Source organism: Mus musculus, chromosome 8, assembly GCF_000001635.26.
Source record: "Mus musculus strain C57BL/6J chromosome 8, GRCm38.p6 C57BL/6J".
NCBI lineage: Eukaryota > Metazoa > Chordata > Mammalia > Rodentia > Muridae > Mus > Mus musculus.
This window is the reverse complement of record NC_000074.6, coordinates 104,059,309-104,081,370: the sequence shown is the minus strand read 5'-3', so window position 1 is coordinate 104,081,370 and position 22,062 is coordinate 104,059,309. Positions and strand designations below refer to the sequence as shown.

At 47.3% G+C, this 22,062-nt stretch overlaps 1 long non-coding RNA gene and 1 pseudogene across 4 annotated transcripts; both read right to left on the bottom strand.

The window, feature by feature from the left end:
• Gm8748 (predicted gene 8748) lies at positions 9,639-10,222 on the bottom strand (annotated as a pseudogene).
• On the bottom strand, positions 15,235-21,499 carry Gm39236. Of its 4 annotated transcripts, XR_879139.1 has the most exons (4): positions 18,711-18,881; positions 18,261-18,555; positions 17,581-17,675; positions 15,235-15,290 (listed from the first exon to the last, which is right to left on the bottom strand). It is a non-coding gene; the product is annotated as a predicted gene, 39236 (long non-coding RNA). The 4 variants fall into 4 exon arrangements; XR_879142.2 differs by lacking the exons at positions 18,261-18,555; positions 18,711-18,881 and adding an exon at positions 21,448-21,499; XR_879141.1 differs by lacking the exons at positions 18,261-18,555; positions 18,711-18,881 and adding an exon at positions 19,528-19,842.
• Between the last annotated feature and the right edge of the window lie 563 nt (positions 21,500-22,062).

The following is a 22,062-nucleotide window of genomic DNA, read 5'->3' as shown; positions in this document are numbered from 1 at the left end:
CTTAGAAATGCTTTCATTGTATTCCATAAGTTTGGGTATGTTGTGGCTTCATTTTCATTAAACTCTAAAAAGTCTTTAATTTCTTTCTTTATTCCTTCCTTGACCAAAGTATCATTGAGAAGAGTGTTGTTCAGTTTCCACGTGAATGTTGGCTTTCCATTATTTATGTTGTTATTGAAGATCAGCCTTAGTCCATGGTGGTCTGATAGGATGCATGGGGCAATTTAATTATTTTTGTATCTGTTGAGGCCTGTTTTGTGACAAATTATATGGTCAGTTTTGGAGAAGGTACCATGAGGTGCTGAGAAGATGTTATATCCTTTTGTTTTAGGATAAAATGTTTGTAGATATCTGTTAAGTCCATTTATTTCATCACTTCTGTTAATTTCACTGTGTCCCTATTTAGTTTCTGTTTCCATGATCTGTCCATTGATGAAAGTGGTGTGTTGAAGTCTCCTACTATTATTGTGTGAGGTGCAATGTGTGCTTTGAGCTTTTCTAAAGTTTATTTAATGAATGTGGCTGCCCTTGCATTTGGAGCATAGATATTCAGAATTAAGAGTTCCTCTTGGAAGATTTTACCTTTGATGAGTATGAAGTGTCCCTCCTTGTCTTTTTTGATAACTTTGAGTTGGAAGTTGATTTTATTTGATATTAGAATGGCTTCTCCAGCTTGTTTCTTCAGACCATTTGCTTGGAAAATTGTTTTCCAGCCTTTCACTCTGAGGTAGTGTCTGTCTTTTTCCCTGAGATGGGTTTCCTGTAAGCAGCAAAATGTTGGGTCCTGTTTGTGTAGCCAGTCTGTTAATCTATGTCTTTTTATTGGGGAATTGAGTCCATTGATATTAAGTGATATTAAGGAAAAGTAATTGTTGCTTCCTGTTATTTTTGTTGTTAGAGTTGGCATTCTGTTCTTGTGGCTGTCTTCTTTTTGGTTTGTTGAAGGATTACTTTCTTGTTTTTTCTAGGGCGTGGTTTCCATCCCTTTTTTTTTTTTTCTGTTAGTATCCTTTGAAGGGCTGAATTCATGGAAAGATAATGTGTGAATTTGGGTTTGTTGTGGAATACTTTGGTTTCTCCATCTATGGTAATTGAGAGTTTGGCTAGGTATAGTACCCTGGGCTGGCATTTGTGTTCTCTTATTGTCTGTATAACATCTGTCCAGGATCTTCTGGCTTTCATAGTCTCTGGTGAAAAGTCTGGTGTAATTCTGATAGGCCTGCCTTTATATGTTACTTGACCTTTTTCCCTTACTGCTTTAATATTCTATCTTTATTTAGTGCATTTGTTGTTCTGATTACTATGTGTCGGGAGGAATTTCTTTTCTGGTCCAGTCTACTTGGAGTTCTGTAGGCTTCTTGTATGTTCATGGGCGTGTCTTTCTTTAGGTTTGGGAAGTTTTCTTCTATAATTTTGTTGAAGATATTTGCTGGCCCTTTAAATTGAAAATCTTCATTCTTATCTACTCCTATTATCCGTAGGTTTGGTCTTCTCATTGTGTCCTGGATTTCCTGGATGTTTTGAGTTAGGATCTTTTTGCATTTTGTATTTTCTTTGATTGTTGTGTCGATGTTCTCTATGGAATCTTCTGCACCTGAGATTTTCTCTTCCATCTCTTGTATTCTGTTGCTGATTCCAGATTTCTTTTCTAGGTTTTCCTTCTCCAGCATTGCCTCACTTTTGGTTTTCTTTAATGTGTCTACTTCCCTTTTTAGGTCTTGGATGGTTTTATTCAATTCCATCATCTGTTTGGTCGTGTTTTCCAGCAATACTTTTAGGGATTTTTGTGCTTCCTCTTTAAGGTGTTCTACTTGTATAGCAGTGTTCTCCTGTATTTCTTTAAGTGAGTTATTAAAGTCCTTTTTGATGTCCTCTACCATCATCATGAGATATGCTTTTAGATCCGAGTCTATCTTTTCTGGTGTGTTGGTGTGCCCAGGTCTGGATGGGGTGGGAGTGCTGCTTTCTGATGATGGTGAGTGGTCTTGGTTTCTGTTAGTAAGATTCTTACCTTTGCCTTTCGCCATCTGGTCATCTCTGGAGTTAGTTGTTATAGTTGTCTCTGGTTAGAGCTTGTTCCTCAGGTGATTATGTTGGCCTCTATCAGGAGACATGGGAGACTAGCTCTCTCCTGAGTTTCACCGATCAGAGTACTCTCTTCAGGCAAGCTCTCCTCTTGCAGGGAAGGTGCCCAGATATCTGGTGTTCGAACCTGCCTCCTGTCAGAAGTTGTGTTCCATTCACCAGAAGTCCTAAGATCCCATGGAGAGTCCTCTGTGGATCTTGGGGGTGTCCGCAGACTCTGTGCCAAAGGTGCCCCGGTGCTGGCGCCGACCGGAAGGTCGGGAATACATTTCTAATCACCCAGAAGTTGCCTGATGTCCCTGCCAAGTCCACATCCACACTTTCCCAGCCAGAGGTGAGCATGAGATAGACCATGCAGATTCTTCTTGTGAGTTATGGAGCTGTGTATAAACAGGATCTCCAGGCCCAGATCCACTGTGTACATGTTCTTTCTCAGCATCGTGCCCATGTGACTCCTTTGTAGTGACTGTATGGATTTTTAACTTGCTGGGAAATACTCCATTATGTGCTGTGTACAATGCAACCTGGTACCTTTTGTTTACCCAGCTTTCCGTTTGTACTTGGGCCTTTTTCTTCTTCTTCTGTGTGGGGGCAATTACAGACAGGACATTTCCTCCACTCAGGGCTTCTGTTCCATGCCTGGCATTGTTCTATTGTGTTCCGGTCCTGGGTGTCTGTCCTGCTTTCCTTTCTCTCTGGGCACCTGTTTGGCTGCTGGGACTTAGGGTGTTTGACCTGGACCTGTGGTGGTCCTGTGGGGTCTCACACTATCTCGGGAGGCCAAGCTGTGGCTCTAACAGTCTTAGTCTGGGGAGAACACTGGGAACTACATGTGCTTGCTTCTCTATTCTTGCTGATGCTAACATCTGTGGGCCACCTTTTAGCACTGGGTGCTCTTGCCTAACTCTTCATCTGCATCCCTTGGCTGTCAGCCAGTCGGGAGGCCGCTTGTATGCCTCCAACGAGCCTTCAAGGATGCTTCTGGAACTGGGATATTTATCAGAGACAGATCAGGAAAGCCAGCACCGTAAGACAGGCAGCTCTGTGCTGCCTTGGGGGACACATTCTTGGCTGTCTTCCCAAAACGTTCGTTGTGTGGTACTGTCTGTCAGTATTAACAAGCATAGGAGTCCCTAAATGTTTTTATTTGTGTGTGTGTGTGTGTGTGTGCACGCATGTGGGTGCACACATCTAGTAGTATGTACATTCCTGCATATAAGCATGCATTTATTTGATTTGTATGTTATCATAAAATATTTTCTCTTAGTTAGGCATGATGGTGTGTGTGTATAATCTCAGAGTCTAGGAGGCTGGGGCAGGTAAGTAAAAGGCCAGCCTGGGCTACACAACAAGACCGAGTCTCAAGAAAACAGTGCAAAACAACAAATATGAGATTTCTCCTAAACAGTGTGGTTTTGTTTTAAAGGTATCTGTTCCACTTCCTTCCTTGTCCCCTCAAAGATCTTGGCTAACATAAGACATCAAGGCAACACCTTCTTTGTAGATGGAAGAGGTAAGATCCATGTTTATTTTGCCCCTTCCCATGGCGTAGCCACAGGCAACAGACACCTTAGCTCCTGCCATAGGCAGGGAACCTAACATGGGCTTTAGCTATGTTTGGAAGGGACAGGATGGGGGGGGGAAATAACGCTGTAGGATGATAAAGTGCTTGGAAGAGATGGTGAATGTCTGTTGACCATGCACGCAAATCTGAGTTGTAACATGTTACTTTTAGCTGCGTTGATCTTGAGAAAACTACTCTCTGTGCTTCCGTGTCTCGAAGAAGTCATCTCTAGTTGAGAGGGCCAATATGGCAGATGCCAGTCACCTGTGGCCAGAGCGCTCGGAATGTGAGACCAGATTTTAGCTTAATTTTAATTATTTAACATTTAAATTCAAATTGCTGTGACTAATGGCTGTGATATAGAATCCACCACTAGAGGACAGCACTGGGTGGCTTCAAGCCACATATATACACAACCTCCACCTCACCAAACCCAGTGTAATCCAATTTAGTGAAAATAAATAAATAAATAAATAAATAAAACAAACAAATAAATAAATAAATAAAAGCTCTGCCTGCTCTTTCTCTGTTTCCCACATGTATTTTCCTTTTCCTTTTGAACTACGGATACCAAAGGCTGGGAGAGGCTGACCTTCTTAATGGGGACACTGGAGGGCAGCAATGGGTACTTTCAGAATGCTCAATCCCAGGAGGTTTTCCGAGTCCCCTGGCAGTGCACTGCTTGTGGCTGATGGCCAGCAGCCTCAGGGGAATGCCAGAAAGCTGTGTTTGCTGAGCTCTGTCCTCTTTTTCCTGTGCGGGGCAGTGGGGTGGGGGTGGGGTCGTGAAAGTGGGGGTTTGGATGTTTTACAAACAAGTTCAAGTTCCCTAGTTTGTTGGTTCCCATAGCAGTTGGGCTGTCAGCTGCTCAAACCGTTTTGTTCTGCAACCACGTTTGAAAACAATGTGAGGAAGAATAAACAACTGTGAATGTGGAGTCAAGGGGACCTGAGCGTGAAGCCCAGCTTGGCTGCCTGCCTGCTGTGGACCTTGGACAAATTGCATGGCAATTCTGGATCCTTGGTCTCCTCTTCTGACACATCATAACCTGGTGGAAGGAGCTGCATCTGTACGAAATCATCTCCATTTGGTTATTCACTGGGCCTGTGATGACCACCTTAAAAAAATACCTGAGGGTAATCAACCTACAAATAGCAAAGACTTTTTTAAACTCATGGGTTTGGAGGGTCCCACCCATGACTTATTGGGTCAATTGCTTCCGTCTGTCTTACGGTAAGGCAGCCCATCAATGGAAACAGCACGTGACAAACCAAAGCCACTTACTTCATCGGCCAAGAAACAAAGGAGAATGAGAGAGTAAACTGAGCAGTTTCCTCCAGAGGCCACCCATCCCCAGTGACCTAAAGACCTCACTAAATTTCACCTCTCAAAAGCCATGTTTACCTTTCAGCTTCACCATCATGGGGACCATGCCTTAACACACAGCCTTTGGGGGATATTCCAGATGGGAACTTCAGCAGGCCTGGATAACAGTGCTTCTGATTTGCTTCCACTATGACTACTGAGTTCCTGCCAAATGAAGAGAAGAGGACATTTATCCAGATCATGTAGCCTAGTCAGTGGCAGAGCCAGGGTTCAAACCCTGCCCTACCTGCTGTCAATACCTTTTTCTGCCTGACCATGCTACAGGTGTGGAGCCAGGCACTGTGTAACAGAAGGGACAGAGGTGACAACAGTGAGGAGGAAGGAGGACTGCAGGCCTAGGTTCCTCCAGCCACAGCAGATGACCTTCGGCTGCTTGGACAGATGAACTGAGGGACCCCAGTGTCTTCATCTGGGAGACTGAAGTGGTTCTGCTTACAGCCTTCAGCACCCGCCTTTTTGAAGATAAAGCGGGATCTTCAAGATGAGGGTGTCTGGCACAGCAGGTCACCGGCCCATATTCAAAGGCGACAGGAGGCCTGGCATGTCAGGAAAATTCAGGAAGAGGGACACCAGCTGAGGGTCTGGACTCAAGGATGTGGCAGGGGTGGGAGAAATGGGAAGGGGTGGGTTGCAAGGCTCCACAGTCCTTGGATCTGGCCTAGAAAAGATCCGGGAAGCTGGGTGAAGTTACACACGAGCTGTGCACTAGGTGCCTGTGTCCTTTGGGTTCTAGAGGGGAGAAAATGTCTGAGAATCATTGTTTTTATATCTTTGTCTCGGGGAAACCATACATGTTCACCACTGGGTTGACCTTTCAGGTTGCTTAGGCGTCTCTTGGCACTGTAGGAGAGTGAGGGGCCTGTGTTTGTGTTTCCTGATGCACAGCGGCCTTTCCCGTCACATCTGTTACCTCTCAGCTTTCCACTCACTTCTGTTTCCCATTTTCTTTTGTGTGTGTGTGTGTGTGTGTGTGTGTGTATGTGCGTGTATGCACACGTGCGTGAGTTCATGGATGTATACACTTGTGCATATCTGTTTACATGTGTATGTGTACTTGTGCAGGTGTGTGTACATGTGTTATGTACATGTATGTATGTGCTTATGCATGTGTATGTGTATACGTGTATGATTGTGTGTGTGTGCATAGGCCACAGGCTAATCTAAGGTGACACTCCTCAGATGTGTTATGTACATGTATGTATGTGCTTATGCATGTGTATGTGTATATGTGTATGATTGTGTGTGTGTGCATAGGCCACAGGCCAATCTAAGGTGACATTCTTCAGATGCTGTCCACCTTATTTTTTGACACAGCGACTCTCACGGGACCTGGGTCTTGCCAGTCAGGTTAGGCTGGCAGGTCAGTGAATCTCAGGAGTCTCCCCTACCACCTCTGTCTGCCCACCACTGTATTACAAGCACACACAACGATAGCTGGCTTTTGATGTGTGTACTGGGCATTGAGCTCAAGTCTGTATGCGTGTATGGCCAGCACTTTACTGACTGAGCCACTATACTAAGTTTTCTACCTTCCTTGAAAACCTCACTGTGGTCCCCCTCTGGGGACTGATTGTGAAGTAAGTGTGTGTGTGTGTAAAGAAACTCCTCAGCCTCCCTGTTTGTGGGGTGCAGTGTCTGAGACCCAGTCAGAGCCCTCACTATGTGGAATTGCTTCTCAGCAGCGTGTTGCCTGCAGCCCTTCCTGGAGTTACGGTATAAAATGGCCTTCTTGTTGATTTGCTCCTCTTGGGGTAGGGCAGAGCAGTGCCAGGCTGCAGGAAACAGGCTTGGAATCAGTGTCAAGAATACTTAATAAATTTAATTGTTTGAAAACATCATCAACTCAGTACAGACTTGGTGTAAAAATGAGCACTGGGGAGTAGGGGGGAGAGCTCACTTGGGGAAACTGCTTACCTTGTAGGCATGGACACCTGAGTTGGATTCCCAGCGGGCAGGTATGGTAGATTACAGGAGTAATCCCAGCATGGGGGAGTCAGGGTCAGGTGGATCCCTGGGGCTTGCTGGCTGGCCAGTCTAGCTCACTGGTTAGGTACATCACTGGGGGATCCGCTCTTAAAATGAAGTGGGCGGTGCTTGAGGAATGAAATCTGAGTTGTCCTCCAGCCTCCACACACATGCACACACATACACTGGCCATTTGGCCAGTGAGATACTTCACCCCCAAGGTTTGGATACTAACATATATTTCTAAAGTTGAACAGATATCTACTAAATGGGACTCCCCATTGAGAATACTGGAGCCACACTGTCCAATTTATAACTACCAATACTGGATAACCCATTAGAATCTATACTGTCCAACTCAGGACTATCAAATACAGGAGAGTCTATCCATATTGGTCAATACATGGTCTATTTTATCCCATCCGCTTGGTGTGGAGTGATGGATACCCGAAGTCACGCACTAATTTTCCAAGAACAAAAAGCACACACGCACAGATGAACTTTGTGTAGCTTATGAAGTGTTGAAAATGTTCAAATTGTTTTTGACATTTCAAGACCAAGAAGTTTAATACAGAAACTTGGGGTCCTAGTTTACTGGACAACATTGTCCTCATGGGGATCCAATTCCTATTTTGATGCTACTGTTTGGGACTGAGTCTCAAGTGTCCCCTCCAGAAGCGAGTATATGTTTTCTCACTGTGATGGTCACCTGGTTCCTTTAAGCATCTGAGTGTGTGACTGCCCCCCCACCCCCACCCCTACCCCTGGGTCTGTGCTAACCTATGAAAATCTAGGCACTAGCTAGCTTAAGCTTGTCTGGGAGAGAGCACTGAAGGAAGCCATGACAATGTGTGTAATAATACACTGACTGAAAACCATTTATTCAGATAGGTTGCTCCTCCTGGCTCCTTTATTGCAGGGTTAGCCCTTTAAAGCAGTGGTTTTCAACCTGTTCTCGACCCTGTTGGGGGCCACATATCAGATATCTTGCATACATACCAGATATTTACATTGTGATTTATAACAGCAGCAAATGTACTGTTATGAAGTAGCAATAAAATAATCTTATGGCTGGGGGTCACCACAACATGAGGAACTGTATTAAAGGGCTGCAGCATTAGGAAGGTTGAGGACCATCGCTCTAGAGGCTGTTGGGCTTCTAGCTGGGTTTTGTGTCTGCTCCTAGGTTCCGGGTCGTATGATCTAATAAGCCAACTCCTCACTTTGGATGTCTTTTCCGATCCAGAAGACATCAGAGGCCATACTTAGTGAATTGAACTAGGTATCATGAAAGAAGTGGCAGAGAAAGCCCAGAGTCTCAGTGAATATGTATTGTTGATGTCAGACAAAGACATGTTGTCACAGACCTTAGAATCTCAGACCTATGGAGAAAATGGCAATGCCTCCTCCCAGGGGTGAGGCTCAGAGGAAAATGGCAAAGCCTTCCTCTGGACCAAATGTAGATATTGAGAGTGCACAGGACATGTCCACTGTAGCTTTCTCTCCCTGGATATTTATGGTCTGAAGACTGTTCCCCTATAAAGACCGTTCCTACTGAGATTCGGTAAACCTGCCTATTTGATCCAGCTGTACACCATACACCCTGTCTCCTTTGTTTATCTGCATGTACTAACCCCACTTCCTTGTTCAGCCATATGCACTCACCCTGCCTCTCTGTTTATATAATAAAAACATTATGTTTCCATTATGTGCTGAAGTTTCTTCAACTGAGAGCTCAGACCACCCAACCTTGGCTTTTCTGTTTCTGGGTTTGTCTTTTTTTTTTTTTTTTTTTTTCATTCTCTTGCCACCCCAGTCAGGTCCATGTCCCCAGAGCCATGCTAGATGTAGCAGTGTTCTCTCCTGCGTGAGTCTATCCTTGAATCCAGCACTGGCTATAGAGTCCGAATGCTTTGAGAATTCCTGGGTCAGGAGGCTGACCAGTGGTTCCAATGGTTGTAGGTGCTTTAGTTTGCTCCTCTGTTCCTGTGGTAAAACACTCATCAAAAAACAACTTAGGAGAGGAAAGGATTAATTTGGGTTGTGGGTCACAGTCTACCATCAATGGAAGCTTGTGCAAGAACTCAAGGCTGGAACCCCGAGGCAGGAATGAAAGCAAAGACCATGGAGGAATGTTTACTGGCTTGCTCTATGTGGCTCACTCCGGCAGCTTTCCTATACAGCCCAGGAGCATGTGCCCAAGGTTGGCACTGCCTACAGTGGTCTGAGCCCTCTCGCACCAATTAGAAATTAAGAAATGTTTCCACAGACATGACAACTGACCGATCTGATAGGGGCAACTCTTTAGTTAAGGTTCCCCCTTTCAAGGGACTCCAAGCTTGTGCCAAGTTGACAACTGAAGCTAGCTATGCTAGGGGTCTTTGTCCAGTTCCCTTCTCCAGGCGTGTATCCACTTCTCTGTAGCTGAGACGGTCATTTGGTGGGCATTGCTGTCAGCTAGTGGACACTTGAAAATCCTAGATTCTTAACCTGTGGGTAGTGATCCTCTTGGGGTCTGCTATCCTGCATATCAGATATTACATTATGATTTATAGCAGTAGCAGATTTACAATTATGAAGCAGCAACAAGATAGTTCTTCTAATACTATGAATGACACTTTATCAGTCATTTTCTTTACAACTGAAACTCTGGGAATTCCAAATTAACATCCTTGCCTGTGAGCTTCTTGTACTCACCAGAAAAAGTTCCGACCTTGTGCTCCGAGTTGTTCTGCTGTGCTTTGTCTAAACGGACTTTTATGAGCCAGCTGCCATTCAGTTTCACACAGATCCTCTACCCACAATTTCACTTAGGAAGACCAAGTCTTCAATGATGGCGTCGTGCACTGCTGTCAGGGTGTGGCTTCTGGGGCACTTCTTGCTTATTTTTCGTATGGCTTTTCCGGGTTGACTTGGGCAGAATCCTCCTCTGAGCAATGAAAACTACTTGTTTCCCACTGAACTTTTTCTCCAATTCACGAACTAGCCTGACATGAATTTTCTGGAAAGACTTAAAGCTGAGGAACTGGTACAATAATTATGATAGCTTTCCGACCACCACCAACTTCAATTTCCTTGGTTGTGGTGATGTTGAGTTCTCACAGCTGTGCCTTGAGATCCGCGTTCATCTCCAGCTCGAGCAGCACCTGAGAGATGCCAGACTCAGAACTCGTCCAGCTTCTCAAAATTTGGCTTCACAATCTTGGCACTCAAGATGAACATGGCTTCGTCCTTACGGAGTGCTGGCTTAGAAAGAGGGACAGCTGTCTCGAGAACCGCAACACGGTAATTTTATGGTTGAGAGTCATCACAACAGGAGGAGTTGTGTTAAAACTCCAACCACTGTCTTAGATGAGAGCCTGTAGTGAGTAAAGCTAACACAGGTGGTACTAAGGACTTCCTCCTCCCAGTTTGGAGCCTCCCCAGCTCCTGTGGGACTGGCTGAGACCTCAGTGGCTACTACATTGAGGCTCAGCTCCTCTGTCCACCCAACTTGGTCTTCCTCACTTTCTCACGAATATCTTGCAGAGGGGGGGGGGGAGCGGCGGGGGGGGGGGTGGCACTTCCCAGCATCTCTTCCAGAGTGGTTCCTAAGGAGCACACTTCAAGACTTGGCAGGTCTTTGTAAAAATCTGGCATCCTTTTGGCACCCCCCCCAAACCATCTTAGAACATCTGGATTCTTTTACAGCTGAGAATTCCATAGCAAGACGGGCTTTCCAGCTGTGGCTCATGGCTGAACGTCTGCTGTTTGCCGAGCAAGTCCCTGGGTAATTTGGATACTGTTATGGCCACCTCAGATGTTGATATAAAACAAGGAGAGACAGAGAGAGGCACATTCTATTTAAATAATCAAACCAAATCCAAGCGCTCATATGCCACAGCTGCTTGGGGGGAAACAGTTCCAGCTTCTTGCCTTCTTCCAACTGGGGGCCTTCTGGCTTCCCCAAACCTGTGTGTGTCTTCTGGCTTTCACTTAGAAGAGAAGACACGAGTCTTTGTCTTCTGGCTGACCAGCCCAATCAAGCAAGGCACCTGGTCCAAAGGTGAGGTTGTGACTTCATCATCCAAATGATACATTGTGTTTCAGAGTACCTGCAAACGTACTGTCATTTTCAGAGAAAAAAAATTAAACTCTTTGGTCTGGGACTCAGGGACAGAGTCCATAATTTCATGACTTCCTCTCAAGGCTGTTCTCATCTTGTACAAGTTCTTGCCCAAACAAATCACCTACATTTTTTCTGGAACCTCCTGCTCATTTGTGTCTGTCTGTCAATGCAGCAGAGGGTCTACCTCTCTACCCTTTGTTGCTGTTGTTGTTACATTTATTCTCTCCTACACACAATGCTACAGATACTTTTGTAAAAGCTGAGCACTGGAAAGTTTCCTTGGAAGCTTCACATCCTGCCCCTGTGGCTAGGAGCTGTTCTTGACATCTGCTCTAAGTCTTGCCTCTCCGCCTCCCCAAGCTGTTCTTGCTCTAGGACTGCACTGAACTGTAGGAGCAGCCGTCATCTGGAGAGTTCCTATTAAACTAGAAACTTCAGGGGGCCAGCAGGATGGCTCAGTTGGTCAAGGCGCTCTGCTGCTGAGTCTGATGACCTGCATTTGATACCTGGAACTCACATGGCTGAGAGAGAGAGAACTGACTCCTGCAAATTGTCCTCTGACCTCCACGTGCTTTAGCATGTGTTTGTATGAGCATGGTCACGCACACATACACGCACATGCCTCAATAGAGAGCGAGAGAGGGAGAATAAATGGGAAAAATACACATGTAGAAAGAAGTGTGACAGGAAGTCACACAGTCTTACCTTTTCACCAGTCTCTGTGGGATGGTTTCCGGGCAGAGAGGAGCAGAGCTGCCCTCAGGTCTATCTCCCTTCTGTCCATCTCAGGGAGTTGGGTAGGGCTCTCTTGAGGAGGCAGCACACCCCCAGGCTCTGTTTCCTCCACTTAGCCTAGGCCAGTGCTCCTCAACCTTCCTAATGCTGCAACCCTTTAATACAGTTCTTCACCTTGTGGCGACCCTTCCCTGCCAACTATAAAATTAAAATTGTTGCTACTTCAAAATTGTAATTGTCCCACTGTTTCGAGTCAAAATGTAAATATCTGATATGCAGGATGGTCTTAGGCAACTCCTTGTTGCCTGATATATGATGGCGATGGGGTTGGGGAAGGAGGGCATAGGGGGTGCGACCCACAGGTTGGGAACCATTGCTCTAAGACCTTCCCAGAAGTCTTCACTTCTAAGGCAAACTTGGATCCAGACATTATTTGCTCCCAAGACTCGGAGGCCCCCTGAGCTCTGTTTTATCTCTCTTTGGGTCCGACAAGACATAGTTAAAAACAGTGATCCTTATGCGCCCCAGCCTTCTCTCAGCTCTCAATGTCAGCCTGTGTTGTCCTTGCAGCGGCTAGATGGGCATGGTGGGCATTTGCAAGCGCGTGGGGGAGGGGGAGAATGCTTGGGAGCCACACCCCGGGGAAGCAATTAGCAGCTACCAGGGGTGGGGAGAGGCAGAGGCTCAGCTGTGACTCAGCATAGCATCAAGCAAGAGCCTAACCAGTCTCAAAGATCTCTGGGTAGCCTGAGTTTAGGGCAGGCCTTCACACTCCGTCACTGCCACAGGCTCCTTCGGAAGGAGGTGCAACTCAAACTTCCGGAAGTTTTCTGTAGCTGATAGCTTAACACTGTCTCCTGGCAGCAGGCTGGTCACGGAGAGAGGGGTAGAGGAGGGATTCTGGTTCCGAAGTTGGGGCACACCACAGCGTCTACCACCCACATATTATCTCACTTAACTCTCTCAGAACTCCAAGGAAGCTGATTCTAGTGCGCTGCCACCTACGTCTGCTTTACAGAGAAACACAGGGAGGCTCAGAAGAGTCTCTTTACTCACTCAAGGTCATGGCGCCAATGAGCGATAGAGCCTTCTCCATCTTTCTGGAGTTTCCCCAAGATCCTTTCTTATAAAGACTCTCAGTGTTTCCCAGTAGCTTTGTAGAATTAAAACGCACCGATGCCAAGGGCTGGGGACACAGCTTATGGGTAATTGTCTAGTCTGCAAAGCTTCAGATTTGAGTCCCAGCACTAGAAAAAACAAACTTATAAACTCCTATCATTTAAGTCAGACTTGGTTAAAAGGAGGGGCTGGAGGCTTGAAGCCCGAGCTGCAGGTACCTTGAGAGATCAGAAGCAATCTGAAAATGCAAAACTTAGGATTAGCCATTAGCTTTCATTTAGACAGAGGAGAGAAGTGCTCCAAATATTTACACACCAGTTACCGTGAAATTCGAGTTAAATCTGTATTTATTCTGTATCTTGTCATCATAAAGTTGATTTTTCTGTCTGAGAATCTTTCCTAAGGGGGTGAGACGCTTTCCTAAAATATTGAAAGGTTTATTTTAATAGTTCCAAGGACCGTAGACTTTTACATCGGAGACCGTGAATATCTGTTACGGAGACTAAATTTATTAGAATGTTTGGAGAAAACTGTGTTTGCTCACTCCGAGTTGTAAACTCTGGTTTTCGTAAGAGGTTTGGGTTCTCTCACCAGCTCTGTGAGAACGAGCCCGCCTGGGCCTCGCTCTAATGAGCCCGGCCTGCACAAAGCCCTGTGTTGATTCTCAATTAGGGGCACGAATGAAGCCGTTTGTCCCCCCTAGAAGATGAGTTTGCAGGAACAATAAATATAAGTGACTGGAATGGGGAACTTGAAAACTGCGCAGAACTCTGCAGAAGGGTGTTGACTCAAACCCTGTAAATGGGTTATGACACTCAGGTACTAAGTCCAACCCTGATTGCTTGCCAGGACTGCTATTAAGACAGTTTGCTTTGGGGGTGCTATGGGTTGAAATGCCCCCAACCCCAATATATCCTGCAGTCCTAACTCTCAAAACTTCAAAATGTGACATTTGATGGAGATTGGCAACTCGCCAATTAAAATGATGACAGTGGCCAAATTAAAATGAAGCCGTGGGTGGTGGGCTCATCCCGTGTGACTGGTGTCGGTATACAGAGGGGCTATTTGGACACAGACACATGTACACAGAGGGAAGAAGACATGGACATACACACACACAGGAGGATGACAAGACACAAAGAGAGGCCTGGGATACACACTTCGACCCCAGCTCCCAGAATGAACCAGCTAGAACAACACTGCCCGCCACCAGAATAGAAACAGTGCATTCTCGTTTGGAAGGCCGGTCCTTTGCAGTCCTTGGCTCCCATTGCCTTTGTGAATTAGTTACTGTTTCTCATTGCCGGGATAAAATATCTGACACGAACACCTTACGGGCAATGATTTATGTGTCTCCTTGTTTCTCAGGGTTTCGTTCCACTGTGACGAAGATGTGTCAGAGCAGGAAGCTCGTGGTGGTATACACTTGTTCAAGGAGTGCGACAGGAACCAGGGGCCAGATAGACTGGTAAAGGCCCATCCCTGGTAATCTATTTCTGTCAGCCAGGCCCTAGTTCGGAAAGTTTCCCGAACATCTCCCAAATAGAGCCGCTAGTTGAACAGTATTCAAAGCACAAGCCGGCGGTGGTGGTGGCAGGGGTTGGGTGGGGTGATGGTGGGTGGGGAGGAGCGGGACACACAGTTCAGACCTGTGCCACCACCACCGAGGCAGCATCTTGCAGTGAATTCCCTTCTCCAACCCTGACTTCTCTTTAGCAAGTCTCCACTTCCCGAGAGCCCTAGCTGCCACAGTGACTCTCTGGAAGTCTATTCAACAGCCCTTCATCCCTGCTTCCTTGGTGTTCATTCCTGCTGGTACCACCTCGTTAGTAACGGCCACCACCACAGATGGCCCTGCACCTGTTACTGATGCTCCAATCCTCTAGCTCTTAGTGTTCGTTTGACAAGATCTCATTATAGAGCCCAGGCTGGCCTTGAACTTATGACTCTCCCGCCTCAGCCTCCTGAGAGCTGTGATTACAGGTGTGAACTACTGTGCCTGGTGTACTGGCCCTCCCTTCTCTTCCCCTCCTCATTCACCTGCTTGCTCACCCACATCTGTGTCCTTGTAGGTCATACATCACCCTCTCCCCACTTTCTGTTACCCATAGCACCAGCTCAGCATCCCTATCCACAGGATCCCCCCTCTGCCCATGACCTTGCAAGCATAGCCACAAAGACAGGCTGTTCGGCGCCAGCAACACTGTAGGGAAGCTCTGGCACCAGTCCACCTGTCAGGACCAGGATTCATTTTCTTTCTAGGTTCTTGTTCTTCCTTGGGCATCGTTTTTTAAAATGAGAATTGGCTCCAGGTTGATGATAGCGAATCTGGAAAGTGAGAAAAAGAAATTTATTTTTCACTGGCGAGCCAGGAAAATGCTTTAAATATAAGCTGTGGGTGCAGTTGGGAAGTTGGGCCTTGTAAGTGAGAGCGCTCTCTGTGTGTGTGTAAATCAGTGAAGTCCGGCTCATGGCTTTCAATATATGGCTGTGGACTGGTGTGTGCCAGTGTGTGTGGAAACAGAGGGATCTGCTTATGCAAAAGTATGTGATTACCCAGGTGGATTGTTCGTGTGTGTGTGTGTAAATGGGTGTGATGGAGCACAAGTATATACAAGTATTTGTGAGTGTGTAGACATGAGTATGCATGTGTGGTGATGTTAGCTTCTCATCAAACAAGGGAAGGAGTTACTGTGGACTGTCTTTAAGCAGTTGCTTCTCTGCTGGTCGGTGGCTTCTCCTGGGTTCCAGAGCAAGGAGAACCCTTTTCACGTCCCTAAGATCTGCCCTGCCCTTCTCTCTTGCCACAGGACTGGCTGGGATGAGACATGCATCGGGAGGTCTGCTGAGAAGGAACATCCGGCATTCCCTCTCAGCTCTGCTCAAGCCAAGTGTGTTCCAGCTCTACCACGGACTGGAAGCTGTGCCAGCTTCCTCAGTTCCCTGGGTGAGCAAGCCATGTCCATCCTGCTGGCCCTTGTGCATGCACACCGTTTCTGCCAAGAGCTTGGAAGTACGCGCAGGGTCCCTCTGCCAGGAATGGACTGCCAAGCCTCTTCTACTTTGCACGTGCTAGTCTAAGGGAGGAGAGCAGCCATCTCCTTCTAGGGCCCTAGACTGAATGCAGCTGTGACCCAGGCTTGATCTCCACATAGCACAAAAATGGTCCTTCCTTCCTTCCTTCCTTCCTTCCTTCCTTCCTTCCTTCCTTCCTTCCTTCCTTCCTTCCTCCCTCCCTCCCTTCCTTCCTTCCTTCCTCTCCACAAGAGGGGTTCTTAATTCTATCCTCACTAACCATAAGCTTGATTTAACCAAGCAACCTGATAAACCCCTCTTTGTACCTCTCATTTTCTCTAGGTTTCCAGTTTAGAGGGAGAGGGTGCCTGAGAGAGTCCCATGGGCTTAGTGTCTCTTCAGAAGAGTGGCTGACACTGCTGGAGGAGTCCAGAGAGGGGACTCTGTACCTTGGCCTCGTGATTCTGTGTACTTCCTCATCTTAGCTCCCCAGCTTCTCCCCTTCAGCTCTCAGCTTGGCTCCATCTCACCCCTCACTCAGAAGGGTGCATCTGGGCCATGTCAGGCTACTACGACAGAATACTCCACCCAGGGGGGTTCTCATTTCTTATGGTTTTGGAGACAGCCTAAGCACAAGTCCAAGAGTGTACCTGTTGAGGTCCAGCTCCCTGCTTCATAAAAGGCTGTCTGCTTGCCTTGGCTTACAGGACAGAAGGGGCAGCGAATCTATTTTTATAATGGTACTAACTCCGTCCATGACTGCTCTTCTCTATTCCCCAATCTCTTCTCAAAAGTCCCCACCCCAAATACTGTTTCGAAGGATGCAAGCAATCTGTAGGTAGGTGTGTTGAGCCTTGACTCACTGAGAAGTATCTAGCCATCAAGACTTTCCAAAGAACCTGAAGAAGAGGGTTGTGTGGTGACAACCTAATGGGTGTGTCAGTGCCTACCCAGCAGTTCTGAGGACCAAGCAGAGCTGAGGAATTTGGGATGAAATTTCTAGTATAGGGGATGCACAAGGCATGTTGCTAAGGAGCGGGTCCGTGCCTTGGTGAGGACAGAGGGGGCATTTGGGAGATGGGGTCGGGGGTCAGGGCAGTAGTGACTGTTAATGAAGAGATGGGCACTATGCTTGCCTTACTATTGGTTATGAGACAGGTGCACTGCCTGGTGCCTGTTCCTTATTCTGTGTATTCTCCATCACGCTGACCTAGCGCCCATCTGTGCTGCCTTCAAATGCTTTCCTCATTGTCTATCCTGCACTAATCTAGACCCAAGCATCTATTCAACATCTGTCTTCAACTTTCTTTCGAGTCATCTTTTGCCATCTTTTCAATGTCTTTTAGACATTAACATTCAACTCTCACTTATCCCATCTTTTTAAAAAGAATCCAACAGAACTAGGGACCAGGTTGCCCGGCTTTGAGGAAGGTCATATGACTTGGGCATGCGGTTGTCAAATCCAATATAAGGCATCCTGTTACATTTAAATTTCTGATGAAAAACAAATACTTCTCTGTTGTAGGCATAGCCTGGGCAACATTTGTGACATAGTCCTTTTTGTAAGGTTACATCTTTCCCAAAAAATATGTCCAAGTCTAACCTCTGGCACCTCTGGAAGTGATGGTCTCTGGAAATGGAATCTTTGTAGATCTTACTAAGTGAAGGTTGGGTTTTAAATACAACATGACTGGTGTCCTAGGAGAGAAAAGAAGAGGCCACATGAAGACGTAGAGACTCACAGGGAGAGTGTCACATGACTGAGGTAGAAGACAGAATGATGTTCCCACAAGCCAAGGGATGCCCAGGAGTACTGGCACCACCGGAGCTGAGAGACAGACTGGGCTTGAGTCTTCTGGGAATCCTTCTGAGAGCTAGGTCTTACCCACATTGATTTCTGACATCTAGCCCCCAGACCATGACAGAGCAGCAAAGCCCTTGGGTTTGTGGCGCACATTTATAATTATATATTAGTCAATGTCTGAAATGCAAATCTAAGAAGATGCTCTAATTTGCTGACTTGGGCATCCCAACTGAGAGGCATCACGTTTGGTGCTCTCCGTGAGACCATCAAAGGCATGTCACCTTTGACCCCAGAGTGAGCCTGATGTCCTTCAGATGCCAGGCAATATTGTTTGTCTTTTGGGGGAATCCTCTACTTAGTTCTGTAGGGTCAGTTACCACCATAATTTCTGACTTCAATAAGACCTTCAAAACTCTAGTCGGCTCTGAGGCCCGTCCAGTGGGGTGGGAGCTGACAGTAGGATCAGAAGATCTACTTACCAAAGCCTAGAACCACATGGAAAGGGGGAACCTTAACTGAAGAATTGCCACTATCAGGTTGGCTGGTTGTCACGTCTGTGGGGGCATTTCTTAATTCCTAATTGATGTGCGAGGGTCCAGGCCACTGTAGGCAGTGCCATCCCTGGGCACATGGTGCTGGGTTCTATTACAAAGCTCTTGGATTGAGCCATTTGCATCAAGCCAGCAAGCCAGTGAACACCGTTCCTTCATGGTCTCTGCTTCAGTTCCTGCCTCCAGGTTCTAGGCTTGAGTTCAACTCCGCGGATCTGTTTTTCTGGATGAGATGTGAGGTTAGCAGACAGCTCTCAGGACATGTGGCTTTCCACCCAGTGGGCGGGGCCTCTCTCCACCTTCCTCCTGCAGAGACCCGTGGGGCAAGCCTGGGGAGAGTAGGAAGGAGCTGCTCTTTGCTTCCCTCCAGAAACTCACAGTTTAAACAGAGAAGGATGTGGATAGAACGCGGTCAAGGCTCTGTAAAGCGGAGAGCCACTCCTGGAGGGAGTGGACCAGGGGTCACATGTCTTGAGAGACTGAAGCTGGCTCTGGGCCCCTAGCTAGGAACAGAAGTGATTTCTGTGCCCCCTTCCCAATGGTGCACCCCTTTGCCTGGTTCAGGGCTGATTGGAGCAACCCACCGATCCCCCAGTCACAATTGCTATGGCCTTTATGGGGCCAGAGATGAATGGAAAGTGGATGTGAAAGATCCCTGGCTGGGTAGGTTGCCATGGCAGGAAGGCGCTCAGCCTTGCAGGGACAGCTGTGTCACAAGGTTGCCATACCCGCACGGTTCCCGAATCCCTCCCAAACTGCGGAATGATTGGGCTTGACATGTTCATTTGCTGCCTGTTAAAAGTCCATTTTCTGAGCCTAAAGCTGGGAGCCTGTGGGCGGGTCTGAGGGTCTCACTGTGAAACAGCTGCCGCAGCCGCTTAACATGCAGCATAAATATTAGTCTGTCCCAGAGTGAGGCTCAGCTGCAATTGTCTTTGGCTCACAGATCTGACTGAGCTATTTGCCTTCATTCCAACCTGCCACGCCTGGCTCAGGGGACATTTCAGAATCCAGGCTGGGTGTTGGCTGACCAGGAGTCCACTGGGGGATTCGGCCCCAAAATCCTGATGGGGGAAAAAGAATTCTGCTACTGAACAGATGAGAGGAGGGGAGAGTGTAGGTGTGGGGTAGGTCTTGGGTCCATCACTCTATCTAGGGAATCGGACAGAGGTATCCCCAGGAACTCATTTCTCACCTGTGCAGCGGGAGGTCAATGCTAAACTGGTTCCTTCTGGCTACACCACCAGGGCTCAGAGTGGAACAGTCACAGGCCAGCCTGCCCTGGCTGGGCCCCCACAGCCTTCTCTGGAGTTGTAAATTCTGGGTGTGAACCATAATATCACCTTCACCAGACAGTGCCCATTGACCCCAATGCCGAGTGCTGGGATCATGCTGACAAACAGGACCATTATAGCAAGACAGAGAGAAATTCAGACCCATCACTAAAAAAAGTAGTTTTAGCTGGGAACAAATTCCATGGCAGGGAGTGACCAGAAGGCCCCTGGGGTGTGTGTGTCATAGCCTCTATGAGGAAGTGACAGGTTTAAACTGTGTTGTTAGTGTGCTTTTATTCCTCTGGTAAACACCATGACCCAAGGCAACAGGGGTGGGGGTAGGTATTTCATTTTACAGCTTACTGTGAAATTTCATCATGAAAGGAAACCAGGTCAGGGACTAAAGGCAGGAACTTGGAGGCAGAAACTGAAGCATCAGCCACAGAGGAACACTATTGGCTGGCTCCCCAAGGCTTGTTTAGCTACCTTTCTGATACACCAAAGGACCACCTACCCGGTGATTGCCCCACCCACAGTGAGCTGGGTCCTCCCACACAGGTCATTGATGTCTCACAGACTTGCCTACAGGACAGTCCCATAAAGGCAATTCCTAACTGACGTTTCCTCTTCCCAGGTGACCCTGGTCTGTGTCAAGTTGACAAGAAAAATAAATAAAAAATGAAAGAAAGGAAAGATGGAAAAAAGAAAGAAAGAAAGAAAGAAAGAAAGAAAGAAAGAAAGGAAGGAAGAAGAGAAGAGAAGAGAAGAGAAGAGAAGAGAAGAGAAGAGAAGAGAAGGGAAAAGAAGAGAAGGGAAAAGAAGAGAAAGAAAGGGGTCTCCGACCTGTGCAAATCTCAGGTTGTAAGTCAGTACAGAGGTGGTAGGGCACCCCTGTGTACATGGCAAACAGTGGATCACAGGGCCTCTTGTGGTTCTCCAGCGCAGCCCGGCCATTGGCATTAGTGATCAACTCTCTTCAGGCCCTCAGATCAGAGTTTCCCAAATCTTTGTGTGAAAGCGTGCTGAGGGTGTAGCTCCCTAAGCTAAGAGCAGTGCAGTCCATCACTTGTAGTCTCAGTCTGGAGCCTCTCTTGGGGCCAGGGTTTCGAGTTCAGCCTGAACATCAGAGCAAAATCCCATCGCAAAAAGTATCAGACATGCTGCTCCCTGCAGGATGTGCAGCCCCATAGAGGCGAGACCTTGGGATCTGAAGTTTTGCAGACACCTCAAGAGACATGGGTATCACATGATACGCATGGTGAGGATCATAGTTTAGTTGCCTGAGTGAGGCCCCCTCTATCCCTCCTCCAACATCCAAGAGATAACTATAAACCAGGAAAAGCTTTCCCTGAACCCTGCTGGTCTGTCTGCTTTCAGTCTCAGCTCCCCTGCCCCCTCACTGCCTGGTAAGCTGTGTAGAATGCTGCTTTGAAATAAGCCGCTGCTGAGAATCCCAAAGCACTCTGAGTTTATGAATACACAGGACAGGACATCTTCCTAGAGAGGAAGATTAAGCATCACTCCTGGGCCCAGCACGATGCTTCGGAGGGTAGTGGATGCTGGGGTCCAGTAGGCATACATCCTCCCATAAAAGAGGAAGATCAGTCCCTGTCAGGGAGAGAAGTGGAGCAGGCAGGCTGTGTGTGACCTTGTGGGGATGTCCCGTGTCACACATGCTGATGTAATAACACCCATAATGATGCATCCCTGAGACCACTCTCTGTCTGCTGTGGGATCTGAGGAGGAGGATGGGGTGAGGAGAGCCTCTCCTTCCCTCCCGTGCTGCTTTGCCCTTTCCCTTCTTCATGACAGAATGCAGTCTGTTCTGGCGTTATCCTTACCTCCTGCCTCAGCCCAGGCCAGTGGTCTTGCCCTGGCCCTGGAGAAATACAGTGCTGGCCTGGAAGGTTTCCTGCCAGGGCTTTGGAAGGGTGACCCACAGGCCAGCAGGGACACAGCCAGGACATCCTTTTCCTAGACCGTGGGTGCATTCCTCTAACCAAAGCCCTTGCTATTGGCTTGCCGTGTCAGCCTCAGGCTTCTTTCATATTACCGGTCCAGGTCAGGATCTGCTCAGGAAGCAACCAGGTTGGGGGTCAGGCCAATAATCTAGTGTGGATGTTTCCTCTATCCGCTTCTCTCATTCCCACCTTGTCCTAAGAACACCCCCCCATCCATTTTCTTAATAGAGATAAGGATAATCAAGCTTGATTATTCTTATAATAATAATCAAGGGTCTCAGGTATGATGGTGCACTGGAAATCTCGGGGCGATTAAAACAGACACGAGTGCCTGGGATCTTAGAGTCCCCTGTATTCCCATTTGAGCCAACCTCTTAGGAGACGAGGTCTGGACACCAGCATTTAAAACCTTCTCCCAGGCCAGGCTGTGGCAGTGCCTGGCTAGAAATGCAGATGACAAATACACAGAACAGACCTTCAGCCAACGAGAGTCCG